The sequence below is a fragment of the Lissotriton helveticus genome, chromosome 2_2 (assembly GCF_964261635.1).
Source record: "Lissotriton helveticus chromosome 2_2, aLisHel1.1, whole genome shotgun sequence".
NCBI classification, from domain to species: Eukaryota; Metazoa; Chordata; class Amphibia; order Caudata; family Salamandridae; genus Lissotriton; species Lissotriton helveticus.
This window is the reverse complement of record NC_136060.1, coordinates 343,430,474-343,448,727: the sequence shown is the minus strand read 5'-3', so window position 1 is coordinate 343,448,727 and position 18,254 is coordinate 343,430,474. Positions and strand designations below refer to the sequence as shown.

The following is an 18,254-nucleotide window of genomic DNA, read 5'->3' as shown; positions in this document are numbered from 1 at the left end:
GGATATCATAGCCCAAGTATTCTATGTGGTCAGCCCCTAAGGTGGTTTTCCGGGGATTGATGGTTAATCCTGCTTCCTGAAGGGCTCTAAAGACCTGACGTAGATGTAGCATGTGAGTTCCCCAATCTGCGCCATACACCACTATGTCGTCCAGATATGCCCTTGCATACTCTCTACGGGGCCCCAGGACTATATCCATGAGACGCTGAAACGTCGCTGGGGCTCCATGGAGACCGAAGGGTATCACTTTGAACTGGAAGAGACATAAGGGCGTCGTGAAGGCAGTCTTGTCTCTACTCCCGGGGTGTAACGGGATCTGCCAATATCCTTTAGTTAAATGTATACAGGACATGACTTTTGCTTGACCTAGTGTTTCGACCAGTTCATCTACCCTAGACATAGGGTAGGCGTCAAAGTGGGACACTGCGTTCAGTTTACGGAAGTCGATGCAGAAGCGGATGCTTCCATCCGGCTTCGGCACCAACACTATGGGAGAAGACCACGGGCTTTTTGAGGGTTCAATAATCCCTGCCTCCAACATCGTTTTGGCTTCCTCTTCCATTGCTGTTCGCCTGGCTGCTGGGATGCGGTAGGGTGCTTGTTTAATGGGTTGGGAATGGTTTGTGACGATAGAGTGTTCTACTAGCGTCGTTTTTCCAGGTTTTACTGATACAACCGTGGGGAATGAAGCACAGAGGGCTTCTAACTGGCTCTTTTGTTCCTCAGTGGTTTGGGAGCCCCAGGAGGGGTTTTCTGTGTCCTCTTGGGTGTAATGGGATACCTCTAGGGGTTTGGTTGTAACAACCAACATTGTGTTTTATCTGGAACACGAAGGGACTGGTATAGGTTCTTCCCAGGCTTTTAGGAGATTTATATGGTATATCTGGGACGCCTTATTGTTGTGGGGTACTGCCACCCGATAAGTGACGGGTGTAACTTTGGCCAATACAGGAAAAGGTTCTTGCCAAGTAGCCAGTAGTTTTTTTTCAGAGGAAGGCAAAAGGATTAGGACCTTGTCCCCTAAAGCCAACTCTCTTAGCCGGGTTTGTCGATCATATAAACGTTTTTGCTGTGTTTGGGTGTGCTCTAAATGTGTGTGTGCTTCTTCCCAAACAGATGCTAGGGTGTCTCTGAGGTTTTCACTGTACTGGAGTAGGGGTTTTCCTTCCTCTTCGGCTTCCACCCACTGTTCTGCCGCCATGTCCAGAAGAGTACGGGGTCTCCGCCCAAACACAAGTTCGAAGGGAGAGAACCCCGTGGACCTCTGTTCATGGGTGCGAATTGCGTAAAGGACCAGGGGCAGTTGGCGGTCCCAATCCCTTCCGGTGATATCTATGTGTTTCCTCAACAGGGTTTTTATGGTCTTATTGTATCGTTCCTCCAGACCATCGGTCTGGGGATGATATACGGACGTCCTTATCTGTTTGATCTGGAGGATGTCGCAGACTTGCTTCATGGGGCGTGACATGAAGGGAGTCCCCTGGTCGTTTAGGATTTCCTTGGGGAAGCCCACCCTCGAAAACAGGGTCACCGTGGCCTGAGCTACTGCTTTAGAGTTTGCGGTGGCTAGGGGAAAGGCTTCGGGATAGCGAGTGGCATAATCAACGATAACCAAGATAAAGCGGTGTCCACGGGCAGAGGGGATTAGGGGTCCCACCAGGTCCATACCCACCCGACTAAAGGGGACATCTATAATGGGCAAGGGCTGAAGGGGGGCCCTAGGTAGGGTGGGGTTGTTGATGAGCTGACAACGTACACAAGCAGCACAAAACCTGGCAACCTCGTGATAAACCCCCGGCCAATAGAACCATTCCAACAAATAATCAAGGGTTTTTTCTTTTCCTCAATGACCACCGCCAGCTTGACTATGGGCCAACAGCAAGACCTGGGGGCGGAACGGGCCGGGCACTAGGAGTTGTTCCCTTTTCCCTCTCCCCGTGTGAGTAAGGCGATATAACAAACCCCTTTTTATCACAAAATAGGGACCTACCTCCCCCTCTTGTTCTTCCTCGGCCTGTGTCCATGCGTTCTGTAGGGAGCTATCTTCCCATTCGTCTGCCCTGGAGCTGCGACTGGTACTTGGAGTCTGCTCTGGGGAGGAAAGAACAGTCACTGCAGGGGAATACCTCTGTTGGGAAAAGCGAACCCATTCCTCTCTTTTTTTCCTTCTGATTTTTATCTTTCGCTCTGGTGGTTGATATATGGAGGTTTTTGCAATGGGGGCGTCAGTCAACCACTCGGTTGATGAGGCGGACCCTGTCAAAGACTTTAAGTAATCGTGGAAACGTGGCAGGTCTGTCCCTAGGAGGACCCGCTCGGGCAGTCCTGGAATTACCCCTACTTTCCGTAGCTGGACTTCTTTTAGGATTTCTAGTGCTACTTCAGCAAGAGGGTAGAGTTTTTGTTCCCCATGTACACAGGTAACTTGTACCTGGGTGTCTGGAATCATAAGGGACTTGGGCACTAAGTCAGCAGCCACCACGGTTTGTTGGCAGCCTGTGTCGAGTACTGCTACTATAGATTTCCCATTCACATGTATTTTCAGGTTATATGGATTAGTGGCGTTTCCTGTACTATAGATCTTCCCCCTGGTATACCCCACATCCATAGGTTCAGGGCAGGGGATCTAGCTGGGCAATTACGTGCAATGTGGCCCCACTCTGCGCAGTGAAAGCACTGGGGATCCTGATTTGGTGATATGGTAGGCTGAAACCTTTGGGGTGGTTTAACCGAGGAAGGGGCGCTTCTGGGATCTAGTGGAAGGGGTGCTGGTCGTAAAGGAGGACGGATCGGGGTGGAGTTGGTGCGGAGTGCCAAGGGACGGAAATCTGGGGAACGATGGAAGGCACAGGCTAGATCAACCGCTAAAGTCGCTGACACATTAGGATGTTGTTGTTTCCAGGCCCGGGTGTTGCCTGGCAGAGCCTCAAGATATTGTTCCAGGACTATTTTCTCTGTCATGTCCTCTACTGATGTGGTGGTGGGCTGAAGCCAACGACACCCAAGATCACGAACGCGATAGTACAGAGTTCTAGGGTTGTCGCCCGCCGACCACCTTTCTTTCCGGAAGCGTGTTCAGTAGTATTCGGTGTCGTATCCTAGTCTTTCTAGGATGGTTCTTTTTATGTCCGAATAGGGTGTGTTTCCATCTGGATTAGCGGCCTGGTAGGCCGCCTGCAGTTCCCCCGACAATAAGGGAGCGACATACTGACCCCAGCGCTCGGGAGGCCATGAGGCAGTGGTGGCCACCCTTTCAAATTTTACAAAGAAAAAATCCGGGTCATAGCCTGCTTGATATTTTTGTAATACTGCACTGGGTACGTTGGGATGAACCCTAGTATTGGCTACGACATCAGATAATCGTAATATGGCCATATCTTGCACTTGTTGGTTGTTGACCAGAAGAGCAGCCTGATCCCTGAGAGCCGTGTGTACCTCCTCTCGGTCCTTTTGGGCTTGTTTTCCTTGTTCCTCTACCATCAACTGTAGGTGGTGTTGTCCCTCCGCCAATTGGGTAACAATATTTTCCGTGTTGGTGGGGTCCGACTGCAGGATCGCGGTCGAAATTCCTCTTCTGACACCACTGTAGGAGAGGTTCGTCCCGGTCACTAGCCGGATGGAGGTAAGAGCGAGTCGCTGGGTAGGGTTTACAGGCTTTATTAGCTCTTCTCGGTTTTAAATGCTCGGGTTTGTGCATGAACTGCGCAGCATGTCCAGGTAGAGACCGGATTTGTCCAGTTATAGAGTCACTGGTTATAATACAAAAAAAAGTGAGTAAACAAATAGTCTTAGGGTGATTGGAGAGTCACGTTTCTTAAGGAATGTTCAGTGTAAGTTGTAACAATCGTGGCTCCAGTTCCCTTCTTCCTTCGGGCTTGTACTAGACCCAGGTTGCTTCGCGTTGGTGAAGACTTGAAAGTGGCCTCCAGAGGGGGGGAGAAGGGAAAAGAAAACACACAAGACAAGCGTCAGGGTCTCTGTGGCAAATATATACAGTAGGGTAGGGGAAGCGTGCACATCCCACACCGGTCCCTAGCAGTGAGGTGCTTACGTAAGGGATAAAAAAGTGCTATTGGCGCAGTGAAGTGCTCAGGTGGCCCGCCCACCACCTCTTAAAAGAGAACCCAGTTGCCCCCGTCACTCGCCTGTTGCCACGGTCCTCCGTGACCGTGGTTTGGTGAGATCCTGCCTCCTCTGGTTCCCTCAGGGGGCCGGTCTCGCTCGCGTTGTCGGGTGTCTTTTCAGCGTCTTCTTCTCCTTGGAAGCTCGCAGGGGCTGCAACGTCCTCTTCTCCTCGATCGTTCTCCTCCTCGGTGTCCTCGTCGTTCCTCTCGCATGAACGGGGGTCCGGCTCCTGCTCACACACACCCTTCCCTGCATAGCCGGCCATTTGTATCCGTGTGCCGGATGGAGTTTGCGACCGGCGTTTCCTGGAAGCCTGCAACGCCAACCTCATTTCCGGTTTGGTCCAGTCCGGCGGCCATCTTGGGTTAGGTCACGGTGACGGATCCCTCACAGTGCCTTACTTCCTTGGCTGGGATGTAGTTGTGGGGGGTGCAGAATTTCAAGGAATAAGTTCATATGGTGCTGCTTTGCTGACTAAGTTACTGAAGTGGTGGGTAAGAAACGGTCTGCATAGAACTAACACAGCAAACCATGCAAGCACAATAATTTAAACATATATATGGGTGATGCAAAATCAAAAAATATAACATTCTGACATTGAATGTTAGGGGCATGGACACGTTGATAAAGAGACACAAGGTGCATGCTTACTACCGGCATTGACAAACGCACATCACATATCCAGGAAGCAAGCACACATGAATGCTGAAGAGCTCTGCAAATTAGCTAAGGCGTGAGACAAAATACACTGCAGGTGCCATAGGGATGGTGGAATGGATTTCTCCCTGGACCACATCTGTGATACTAGGCAAATGTCAAATGTTCTTATATAGAGCGCAACTCACCATGAGGTCTCATGGCGCTAGCAGCAAAAGGGCGATAGAACAGTCAACAATCCGAGGCTAGTCAGCGATTGGAGGGAAGAGCCAGGTTTTACGTTTTTTACGGAAACGTTTGTGATCGGTTGTAGATGAGTTATGTATAGGCAATTCATTCCATAACATGGGGGCAAGGTATGAAAAGGAACGGCCTCCATTGCGCAAAGTTTGAATATGAGGCTGAGCAAGGTATAATTTTAAGCTTGACCTTAATGATCTTCCTGGTACATACCATTTAGTTTGTTTTTTAAATAGTAAGGGCTGGCATCATACATTGTCTTATGGGCTAGACTTAAGATCTTAAAGTGGCATCTCTGTCGGAACAAGAGCCAGTGAAGGGTTCGTAAATTGGAAGTGGATGGAGATCTGCGGGGAAGATTGAGGACAAGCCTAGCTGCTGTATTCTGCAAAATCTGGAGCTTGGAGAGCAGATCTTCATTCAAGGCGGTAAACAGGGCGTTTCCATAGTCCAAGCGACTGATAATAATAAGGCCCTGCACCAACGGTTCCCTTGCCTCGATGGGTAAGGTGGATGGATTTAGAGGGCTGATACACAATCTTAGAGAGATTGCTAGATCAGGACACTGTGGTTCTTCTGGCATTGTTGGCCCCACAATAAAACAATAATCACCTTGCCTTCTTAGATGAGCTTCCACAATCATTTCGAAATTGCAAGCACGTGGAGTATGGGGAGGTAACTTTACTTGTGTGCATGACATTGACCTGGACAGATTGACACCAACATTGAGTGGGACTCAGAGTGCTGGAGTGACCCTCTACTTTCAGAAGTGGATGAATTGTAGGGAATTTAGAGATGTTTGGTGACAAACGCATACAATTATTAGGAAGTATTCTGTTTGCTCAGCGGTCTATCGGTTGCATACCAGAATGGACAAGAGGAGCTGCATTTGTGTGATAAACAGGTAAGTGCCAAGATGCACTTCATGAAGTTTTTGCAACGCACATTAACTTACCACAACCCCCTAGGAATGGTAATATACTGGGGAAGAGTGAGGGTCCAAATACCTACAAGGGGACTATGCACTTAAGCACTCCAAAATGCAACATACAAGGAGACAACAGGGAAAGTCCTTTTCTCTGAAAATGAGGGGACGCCCAGTGATGCGATGGCAGTGTCTGGCTTATTTAAAGTTGTGATAGGGGGGATTTGTAAAAAACCCATGTATGGAGTCAGGGCAGTGCTAAATTGTGACTTGATGGAGACATAGGAGAAATTATGTCATGCTGAGAACAGAGCTCAATCAGGACTGGAAGACATACATTGTCTCAGGGAGTTAGGAAAGAAACAATGATTTAATGGGAAGATTAGGTAGGGTAGTTTATAAAGACTATGTGGCACGTCAATATGTGGAGGGGGATGGATTAGGTCAACTCCTTCCCTGGCTACTAAAGCTGGGTGCCACTGGAGCTCTGACTGATGCAATCAAGCAATCATGGGATGCAATACTTCTCACCCAAGCACTTTCACAGATTATTATGACTACTGCCTACTCTAAAAAAAATGATACTCACAAGTTTCCTTTTTTAAATGCATTCCGTTTTTTCAATAAATAAACCAGTTTTTTTATTTCTGTATTTAAAAGCAATTACAGATATGGTGGCCTGCTGACCTCAGCAGGCCACCATCCCTGTGATGGCTGTGATTACTAGTGGATCACAATTTGCAACATACCTCATTAATATCTATGAGGTAGATCGAATTGCAACCCAGCAGAAATCGGTTAATTGCAAACCAACCTATTAGTTCCTAGGTCAGTTTGCAAATTACCACACTAGTAGCAAAAATACTGACTACATAACAAGACCGAAGCGGCCGTGATGGTGGGAAGCGGGATGTTTTTTTTAGTCTAAGGGGGGGCGCTAGAGGGCGCACTGCGGGATGGCTGGCTGAACTGTCGGCTCCGCCGGATGGACGCCACCATACTGACCATTTCGCCCTTCTAAACCACCGACCCAGCTGAACTGCGACCAGCTCCGCGTGTCGGAAACTAAAGCCGTCAAGATGATCTGATTCTGACGGAGTTTGGTGAGCTGCACGGCGAGAAAACAGCGGAAACCCAAGACGCCGCCGGGGCACTGACAAGATGGCCGCGCCTGACGGCTGCTGCTTTGAAGCGACCAACTGACCAGTGGAGCGCTGAGGGTTGCGGCGGCGTGATCTCAGGCCGAGCCGCAGCGGCTGTGGGAGCAGCAAGGCGACAAGACAGCGGAGGCCGGTAGATGCGAAAAAAAACGGAGAAGTCCGGTGTGCGTTCCACTGCGCCTAAGATGGCGGCGGCGCTGGAACGCACGAGACCGGCGGTATCGGCGGCCCCTGGGACAGGCGGCATGGAGCCCCATCGGGAGCGGGAATAGCGACTGACGAGGTGAGCCAACCCAGCGCTAAGCGCCGCCTGACCAGACCAGCTGACCCCACAGACCGGCGAGCTCCCTGCACAGTGCGCTCAACGGAGGTGCGTGGAGCTTCCCTTGAAGAAGTAGACGCCACCTCCCACACCCACAGCGAGAGAGTTCTGGGCCGGAGTGCGCCATTGGGTACTCACCACGTCTAAACTCTGACACCGGACCGGTATCGAGCAGCAAACCAATCAACGTCCCCTTACTGCCACACCCGGGGGTAAATGAGCAGACGCACCCAGAGGGGGGGGGCCCAGGCACCAGCGGGAAAGAGCACGCTAACGGCCGGCAGCCCAAACGCGGCCGCACAAACCTCGCCACTACCACTGCGGACTATGGGGAAGCCGGACAAACAACAGTCCAAGCTCCCCTTTGAAACAAGGAAGCAGCCCAAAACAATGTCGGCCACCCTTGAAACCGAAGGTGACGTTGAAATGGCGGAAGGGTCTGCCATGGAAGCGGTGCTTCGTGCAATCCAGCAGAGTCTGCAGGAGATGAATGGGAAATTGGACAGCGTGGTGCAGCGAGTGGACAGTATGGCGGCTAAAATAGAGAAGCACGACGAGCGCCTGGAGGAAGCAGAACAACGGATATCCAGGGTGGAAGACGACCATGCAACCACGTCGAAGGTATGCGGAGGACTGGAGAAAACGGTGGAGATCCTTCGAGCGAAGGTGGAGGACCAAGAAGCGAGGTCCAGGAGGAACAACATCCGAATTTCCGGCCTGCCGGAATCCACCAACACAGGGAGGATGGAAACGTACATAGAGTCCCTCCTAACAGAAATCTTTGGCGCCGACAAACTGTCCTCAGTGTTCCTGATCGAGAGAGCGCACCGCTCCCTGGCGCCAGTCCCGAAACCGGGGGCCGCTCCACGAATGATCATAGCGCGTACGCTCAACTATAGGGACAGAGACACAGTCCTCCGACTCGCCAGAGAAATGGGAAAAATCACACACCAGGGTAACACGCTGGAATTCTACCCTGATCACACCATGGCGGTACAGCAAGCACGAAAGGAATTTGCGCCGGTGAAGAAGAAACTGCGTGACCTTGGTCTGGATTATGCCATGCTGTACCCGGCCAAACTTAAAATCACGAACCTGAGTAAACCGGTCATCTTGCAAACAGTACAGGCGGCGCACGAATTCATCAAACAGCAGGGGAAGCGAAGGAAGGAGCAGAACAGAGCGGAACCGACCAGCGATGTGGAATGAACGATAGGGTGGCATGGAAACCTTGATGAACACGGAAGCGGCCCAGGGACCAAGCAGAGGCGTATAGGTGGCGCACACTGACTCACCCCGGAACACTTGGCCTGGAGGTGTACTGCCACAGACCTTTCTTTTTGAACACTGAAGCAGCGGACCTGAGATGTCTGTCCTCGCAGTGAGTAATGGGGGACCATGGGACCACAGATGGCTGCACGACAAGGCATCATAAACAGGGGGACAAGTGGCTCCAATGGTAGTAGCGTGTAGTAAGGGGGGTGCAGACGCTAGCCCTAGGACCAACCCTCGTTGCTAGCACTGGAACGGACCGCAGCTACCGAATGTCCCTGAGGTATGTCGAATCTTGATGGGGGGAATTGTTCGATGGCGCCCGCCTACTTTTTGTTGGAATTTGATGGGTGGAGGGTGAAAAAACTACACACACGACATAAAAAAAGTCGACATGGGCGTCCGTCCACGTCCACTACGTGGATGGAGATGTGTGAACCTGGCGATACCCCCGAGCGGGGGCGCCCCAAAATGTATTTTCAAGTTCAGATTAAGTTAGTTAAGGGATGGCTTTGGCACAGTTCGGGCGCTAAAGTGGGTGGGGGGGAAAAGGGGGAACTGGGTATGTTTGAATCGTCGACTCTGTGTCTGAGAAGCATGGCAAACTCCAAGACCATACATGAGCGCACACTATGTAGTAGCGGCCTCACCGACCTGGCGGGGATCACGCATCGAACACTTCACTGTTTACTGCCTGTTTGGAGCCGTACACGGCTGCCACACTTTGAAATAGAAGCCAAGATGAACACAAATGACTATGGCGAGAGTTAACACATTAACCCTGATCACGTGGAATGTGAGGGGACTGGGGAACCCGAGAAAGACAAGGCAGATGTTTGCTTATTTTGACAGATTACATGCGGATATAGTGTATCTACAGGAGACACACCAAGATGCTGCACACACATCTACACTAGGGACACGGTGGGCTGAATCAGTCACAAGCTCTAACTACTCAACGTACTCCAGAGGGGTTAGCATCCTCATACGTAAGGGAACACACTTTGACATTACGAATGTGACCAGGGACTCAGAGGGCAGGAGTGTGATGGTGGAGGGGAAGGTCAGGGGACAGAGACTCCTGTTACTAAACACGTATGGCCCTAATGTGGATGACCCGGGGTTTTACAGGAAAATCTGGCAGACACTCGCAGATACACATATAGACCACATACTATGGGGAGGTGATTTCAATGTCGCGCTACAGGATCAATTAGACCGGGCTGCACACACCACGGAACACCACAAAAATGCCAGACATATGCTGCGGGACGCAATAGAGGACCTCCAGCTGACAGACATTTGGAGGAAGAGTAACGCAGGGATCACCGCTGCTACACACGTTAATGCTGCAAACAACAGCTGGGCGCGACTAGATTATTGGCTTGGTACCAGAGAGATACTAACATGGGTTCGACACATCTCACATCCGCCCAGGACACTGTCAGATCACAATCCAGTTTTGCTAAAGATAGAGGTCCCTCATTATGAACCGCCGCCCTTCACTTGGCGTTTCAACGCGACAGCTCTGAAAGACCCACTGTATGCCACCACAATACATGAGGCAATAATAGATTACTTCGCTATAAACGGCCCGTCCACGGATGACCCCTGCCTCCTGTGGGAAGCGTTTAAGGCCACAATCAGGGGGGCATGCATTAGCACGTCATCAGGCATACTGAAGGACATCAGGCGGCAGCTGCGCATGCGCGAAACAGCGATACAGGAGCTGGAAGACAAATACACGCACACTGGAGACACTAAGGTGCTAGGAGACATACACACCCTTCTGACAGAACACAAACAGTTTGCATCGGATGAACTCAAATACGTCACTAAACGGGCGACGGCCAGACGCTACGGGGAAGGAGGTAGACCGGGTAGGGCACTGGCAGACAAGATATGCTCAGGGAGGGCCCCACAGAATATAACAGCCATCTGTAAGGACACGGGGGAAACGGTGAGCGACATCAAGGGGATTATAACAGAATTTATGACACATTATGGTACACTTTACCAAGCGCGCCCTACGCCCACGCAGGGAGAATTGCTAGCATACATGGAGGATGTGGAGTTAGCCTGGCTGTCAGACGGGCACAGAGAGTACCTAGCACGTCCTGTCACGATCGAGGAGGTTACGGACACAATCAAGCGGCTGCCGAACAACAAAGCACCGGGGCCGGACGGGTACGTGGCAGAATTTTACAAAGAATATGTGGATCTGCTTGCACCACACTTGGTGAAGCTATACGGGGCGTCACACGCAGCCCAGACCCTACCGGGCTCCATGAGGGAAGCCTTACTCATTGCGCTCCTAAAGCCGGGTAAGGCGGAGGACAAATGTGACTCATACCGCCCATTGTCCCTTTTGAACGTGGACACAAAAATAATAGCCAGTCTACTGGCGGACAGACTGAAACCGCTCATGCCACTACTAATCAGGCCAGACCAATCTGGGTTCATACCTGACAGGGCCACCACACACAACACCCGCACACTCTTTGCGTTGGCCCATTACCTATCCCCAGACACGAAAGCAGTGGCAGTGCTACTTGATGCTGCCAAGGCATTTGACACAATAGGATGGGCCTTCATACAGGCGGTCCTGGTGCGCATGGGTTTCCCCCCGTTGTTCCTGGGCTGGATTTCAATGCTGTATAACAATCTGTCGGCACGCATACGAATAAACAAACATGTCTCAGCACCCATCCCGATATGCAGAGGGACGAGGCAGGGCTGCCCGCTCTCGCCGATGCTCTTTGCATTGATCCTGGAGCCATTGGCATGTAAAATACGACAGCACCATCACTACTCAGCCATACAGATGCCGTCACGCCCCATCCACATATCGTTATACGCAGATGACATGGTGCTTTATGTCAAAAACCCGGCACAAAACCTGAATCCACTAATGAGGGAGTACATTAAGTTTGGGAGCCACTCCGGTTTACAAATTAATTGGGATAAATCGCTCATTCTAGCCCTGACGGATAGCACACACCCTATACCCCTGGACTACCCACTTGAATGGCAGGAGGAACCCACGAAATACTTAGGTGTGTGGTTCCACAGGGACCCAGAACTTGTTATACGCACCAATTATGGGCGGGCGATAGAGGACCTAGGGGAAAAAATAAAAAGGTGGAATAAACTCCCGTTATCCCTGGCGGACAGGACTGCAATCGTGAAGATGGTGATACTGCCCAAATTTTTATATTTATTTAATAATATCCCAATAAAGCCGCCGGCGGTAGTGTTTCGCAATATCAACTCCTTAGTTCTTAATCTGCTGTGGGCCGGAAAACAAGCGCGACTGGAACTACGCACCATGACACTTCCGTATGCCCAGGGAGGTTTCAAGGTACCGGACCTCTATCTCTATTATCTGTGCGCCCAAGCGCAGTTCGCACATTATTGGCATCACGAGGTACCCTTCCTGACGCATGTGGCGGTAGAGGCGGGAGATGCAGACCCGATACCACTGGTGAACATACTGTTACATAAACGCCCCAAGCTACATGACAGAGACATAAACACGGTGGATACCACCACGGAAGCATGGCGATTGATGGGCAAGGCAGCTAAGGCACTGCCACTGTATGCCCCTGCTCTGCCTTTGGCACACAACCCACATATCTCAGTGACACAGGAACAGGTGGGCATGGATTTGCTGCGGAGGGCGGGCATAGATACAATGGGTGATTTGTATCCCAATGGGGTCTTCCAAACGATAAATGAAATGCAATACATCAGCAACCCGTCCCTACTATTCACCTTTAACTATTATAGGCTCCAAAGAGCACTTAGGGAACACTATCCGACGCATCCGGAGGAGCCGACCCCGCTAGCACCCCTACAACTCCTTCTCACGACGCCTGCGGCATCGCACCTGGTATCTAAATTATACACTAGCTTACAGGGAGCGATAGGGGGCAACACAGACAAAGCTAGAGTTAGGTGGAGCGAGGGACTGGTGACGCCCATCGAGGAGGAGGAATGGGCAGCAGCATGCAAGTTAACAGACGTGCTGACACCAAACGGTAACCTGAGAATCATACACTACAAATACCTCCACCAAGTGTATTATACACCGCAGAGACTGCAGAGATATGGGTTACAAGAGGATTCGAAGTGTAAAAGGTGTAAGCAGGAGGGGGCGGATTTCATGCACCTGGCATGGCATTGTAGCAAGGTGGCGGGATACTGGGTACGAGTGGTGCAAATGCTGAATGCCATGTTAGAATCTGCTTTACTATGTGATGCCAAGATGTGTCTATTGGGTATTGAACCAACATTGAGAGCGACGAGGCGAAAGTTTTGTGCGGTAGCGTTGTTGCTGGCGAAAAGAAGGGTTTCAATGCACTGGAACAGTACAAAAGGGCCAGAGGTTAAGAATTGGTTAGAAGATATGGTGTATTGTCGCGACACTCTGAACACCTATGAGGAGGAACTGCCAGCCAGATCGAGACCCAAAGACTATTGGGAATACCTCAGAACCTACTTGCTGGAACGGGGCAGTGTAGAGGGAATGAATGCGAATGATTAGAAATACTACATGAAGTGTGATTAACGGGTGTACGAGAATACTGAGGTATGGGAAGGGAGGGAGGATGCTGTGACACAGAGTATACGTTTTGTTTGATGGACACTCCGGGTTAATTTAGGGGTGACACCATCCAGTTTACAGTTGGGAGAATAAGTAACCAAAAAATGTGTGAACACTGGCAAGAATATACATAGCTGGAGCACTGAATTGGATAGTGAATATGAAGTCGATGTTAAACGCCGCCGGTCCTATGGATGTCGGCTGATGGGCTGTGTACATAACAGAGAGAGCCCGACTGGGCAAGAACAACTGTAGCCGGCCACCATTGGTTGTAGGCGACTCACTTGTAATGTATTTTCATATATGCTAAGTGCGAATAAACTTCTTACACCAAAAAAAAAAAAAAAAAAAAAAAAAAAAAATACTGACTACAAATTGCAACCAGTATTTTGCAACCAGTTCTTAGTACATCTGGCTCTAGATGTTTTGGCCCCATAGCCTAGAGGCACCATACTTTTGCTGAGAATAAACAGGTACGTTACTAAACATCCGCCTGTAGTAGATTCACCCCCACTTCCCCATTTATTTTTATTTATTTATTTATTTTAATTTCTTATATAGCGCAGGAATAGACTCCATACGGAGTATCTCCGCGCTATGCTCGTAGAATGTATATAGAGAGGAGGTGTAATAGCTGAGCTGTAGTCTGGTAAGCAGAAACGATCCAATTATTCCTCTTGGAATAGTAAGGTTTTTAATTTTTTCCTGAAGGGAATAGTCCCATTCCACGGTGCAAAACTGTTCCATAATCGATGCCTAGCTTGAGTAATCCAAAAGTTCCCAACTAGATGGGGATAAAATCACAACAAAGCGCTGAGAACATTGAGGCAGCATCCAAGCAATCTTGCATACCAAGTCAACTTGAGAAGCACCAGAAAGGTGTACAGGCGGTTTTTATGTGAGGAAAGACGGTTGCCGGAACATGCTTTTTGGGCGAAGTCTTTGTATCTTAGCAGGAAGACAGACTAAAGAGATTTCTCGAAACTCGTGAATGGTCTAAATAGAGCCCCAAACGTAAAACAACTGAAACATCTACGAATCCAGATGAGCCCACTATCGGAGCTGTGCATTTCAGCTTAACAATAGCAGGCCATTAACAGATCTATAACCCTGGGGCAGGAATAGTCCCGAGGCAGTTCCCCAACACAATCAGTCCCTTACAAAATAGCAATAGGAAAACAAGATCAAGTGTAACCAAGTACGGCTAACAAAGGGCACATCTGTAAAATCACTGAACCAAAAACACCTCAAAACAATTCTTGTCCTATGGAACATTACTTCACCGCCTCTGAGATGCAACTTTGTAAAGAGTGGCATAATACGAACTATGCTGCCACTTTTGCTGCTGAACCACCACCAAGAAAATGCAAACCTTGAGGTCGAACTAGTGAATATCACTTCATCAACTAACAAGAGGCTACCCAAAAGGGAGGATACGCTCATCTTCACCCAAAGAGCGAATACTCAAGTTGATTCAGGAGGGTCGACATGATGGAGCTCCATGGCCTAATGGCATCCCGCTGGCACTGTACAAGATCAATCCTTTATTCTGAGCTAGTATTATGACCAAGGTATTTGACAGTGCCCTGCAGCTTTAAACTATAATTAAATCTTGGAAGGGGTCTATAATTAACCTGAGTTTTGAAGGAGCGGACCAGCCACAACCCGAACATTATCGTCTTTTTGCCCTCCCTGACAACGGGGCCAAATATTTTGCAGGCATATTATTAAAGAAGTTAATGAATAAGGCAGCGGACACAAATATACCTCTAAACCAATCTGTTTTCACAGAAGGTACGGGTACGTCCACAAATATCCTGGTATTCTCAATTATAATTGATAAAATGATTACAAATAATCCTCAATTTATCTCTGCTTTGTGGATTTTAAGGCTGCATTTATATGTATTCAATGTAACCTTCTCTGGAACAAATTGAAAGCAATGCAGATGCCTAATACCGAAACCTGGGTAAGAATAAAAATAGGCAATAGCACTTCCCATATATGTCCCAAGCTCTGGACGATGTAAATTCTCATACCCCTAAGTTAGGAGGTCTTTACATTCTTCTCAGACAAACGGACGTTGGCCTGTAGTGTCTTATCGAAAGACTATCTAGCTACTCAACCAACAACTGCATGACATTAAACCGAAAAAAATGAAGCATTGGCGGTAAGAAGCAGAGTACAGAAAACGTTAATTGGGTTTTCACAAGGCCAACAGTTGGAATGTGTAAAGGAGTAGAAGTACTTTAGTGCCCTGTTTGATGATAAAGGCTCTTTTCGGCCACACAAGCAGGAGCTTCAAGGTAAGGTCAGTGCTCTTATTTTGGCCTTTCAAACTCTAATGAGATCTCAGGGAGGGTCTAGCTTAGCCCCGGTGTTAAAGGTCATCGCAGCAGAATTACTCCACACTCTAACATATGGAAGTGAAGCTGTTTGTGGCAGGGATGCAGTGGTCCTGGAGTTAATGGTCCCAAAAACTTAGACTGCTATTCCATCTCCCTCACAATGCTTCCCCTGCTCAGATCTGGGTAGAGTTTGGACTGATAAACCAATTGATTGCCAGGAAGAGGGCATACATTAAAACTTGGCAGAAACTGCAGACTTCGATAGCCAATTCTTGGAATAAGGCTCTTTGGACTGAAATGTCAAAAAGCCAACATGGCCCCGCACAGCTATTACTAGACTCTACCATTAATGCTCTGGGTGTAAGAAGACTTTGGGACCTTACAGCCTCCTATAAGGCCTTTTAAAAGATAAATCAACTGTGTATTAAAGAAACTTTCGGCAGCTGTCAACAAAGGGGCTTTAGCAATTGGATCACATGGCTGGATGATTCTGAATGGGTACAAATCTCTTGAACGACAGGCATATCTGGAGGCTGGATGGTCACTGCACCTAAAAAAAAAGTATTAGGTTTCGCTTTGGTCAACTTCCTGCACTTGTACACGGGAAACGTCCTTAAGGACAAAGCTCCAATCATGCTGTATTGTCACAGGGCTGGCAGCAGAACGAATGCGTCTTTAGCATGCAATTTAGGAGGACGCAATGATAGAGTGGGGTTGGAATTAAAGTCCAACACCTTCCCTACTGTTGCACAGACTGGAGTTGGAATAGTAAATTAAACTATTCCAATATTCAGCGCCCCCCTTAAGGAATGCCGTTAAAACAACTTGTGTGCAGAAAAAATGCATGCTAAAGACACATTCTTTCAAATGACGGGGTTCCTAAGGCATGCATGAAAAACGCATGCAGAATTCCATCATGCATTCTTGTACACGCCTTGCCTTCGAAATTAAGATATACACACCTGTCAGCTATGCAGAAGGGCTGAGGAGGGCATTGTTAATTTAGCCTATAACTGCCCTAATCGACAAAATGAAAGGAAAGTTCTTTTAAGAGTGCTTTTTTATCAACGTGGCATTCGATCTTGTAGACGGGTGGTGATTGACTGTTTTAATCCTAGAGACACAATTTTGAACTGTTGTTGGGCCAAATTTTTAAAAAGAGCGGATCAAAACCGTAAATACTGTCAAATCACATTAATTACCGTAAATTCTTTCTAATTTTGTATTTCTCTCCTTTAACCTTCATTTTTGACCACTGCCTTTACAAGTGCAAACGGATCAAATAGTTGTTGTATATTTTATTTAAAATGTTATTGTATGCAAAGATTTTAATTAACTGTGCATAATACATATACCTTTACTTCCTGGTCATAGGTGCTTTATGCATGAGATTAAGCAGCACAAGTATTTAATACCAAAAAAAGAAGGAGGAGATATCTGGAATTGTCGTTGTGTTGGTATTGCTCTCAGCTTCCCTCAGTTCACACCCAGTTACTGCATTCTCCACCGTTTTTGTTGCTGCTCTTTTCGGCTCGCTTGTGCTCAGGCCTTTCCATATTTGTCCCTTCTCTTTGCAGTTTGTTTTGTTGACTTACCTTTTGCCTTCTTTGCTATAGTCTAGTTGATCTACTTGTCATTACCAACATGCCCATCCAATCTACCTGGACTGGTATCCATGTTGGATGCTTAGGATAACGACTTCCGCAGATAAGACGGACAAGCCTAATTTGATCCCTACTAATACTGTTCTCACTCTGGCAAGTACTTGGTATTTAGTGGATGTAAACTACTTTTTATAGATGGTCCCGCGGTTCTTAAAGTTTGTTACATATCCAGGCTTGAGTGGAATCCATGGCCCCCAAAGTACTGGTCTTTACCGGTACTTGCGAGAAATCCGATGAAGGGAAATTCCAGTCTAGTATTACTCTCTTACCATTTCCATGATTCGTACTACATGTGTACAGAGTCGGGGACGTAAGGGCATTCAGCAGGTCCCTCTACTCAACAAAACCTGATAGGCTGGCAAGTGCCTTCTGTGAGCGTAGCACTCCCAAAATGCAAACGTGTATGCAACATACAATTTTTAAGCGCGTAAAGGCCTAACCACAGAGCAAATGCACATTATTTTCTTTTTGTTTTCTTTTTACATACAGTGAAAACATTTCAAAAGGGAGCGGCGCTTACCCCAGCACCCCCAAGATGTTTGGAGTTGCTGTGTTCCCTTCACAACTTGGAACGGGAAGTAATACAGCTCTCGACTGATGTGAATCTCGGACCATTTTCAGCGTGAGAAAGGCTTGAAAATAAGGTACTGAATGTTCACAAACTGATGTGCTTTTAGCTTTTGGGCATTCATAAACTTTCGCAGGAAGGCAACTTGCAACACCATCTTGCTTAGAATTTAATCCCGCAAAATACTGCAATAATATAATGTACGGTAATATTAAAAAGTAAATTGATTTTAACTGGCAGGTCATCTTTTTTCAATCGTAAAAAGATATCCTTGTTAATTGGGCGCGTTTGGAAAATCTAGAGAATAAAACATGTTTTGTAATGTGTACACTGAATCATGGTCAGGTTTTGCTAATGCACCAGTCTA

General features: G+C 48.2%; 1 protein-coding gene across 1 annotated transcript in view; it reads right to left on the bottom strand.

Moving 5' to 3' along the window:
* The window catches only part of MAN2B2 (mannosidase alpha class 2B member 2), a 371,121-nt gene that overhangs the window by 307,469 nt on the left and 45,398 nt on the right, over nt 1-18,254 (bottom strand). The gene's annotated exons all lie outside the window — the stretch shown is intronic.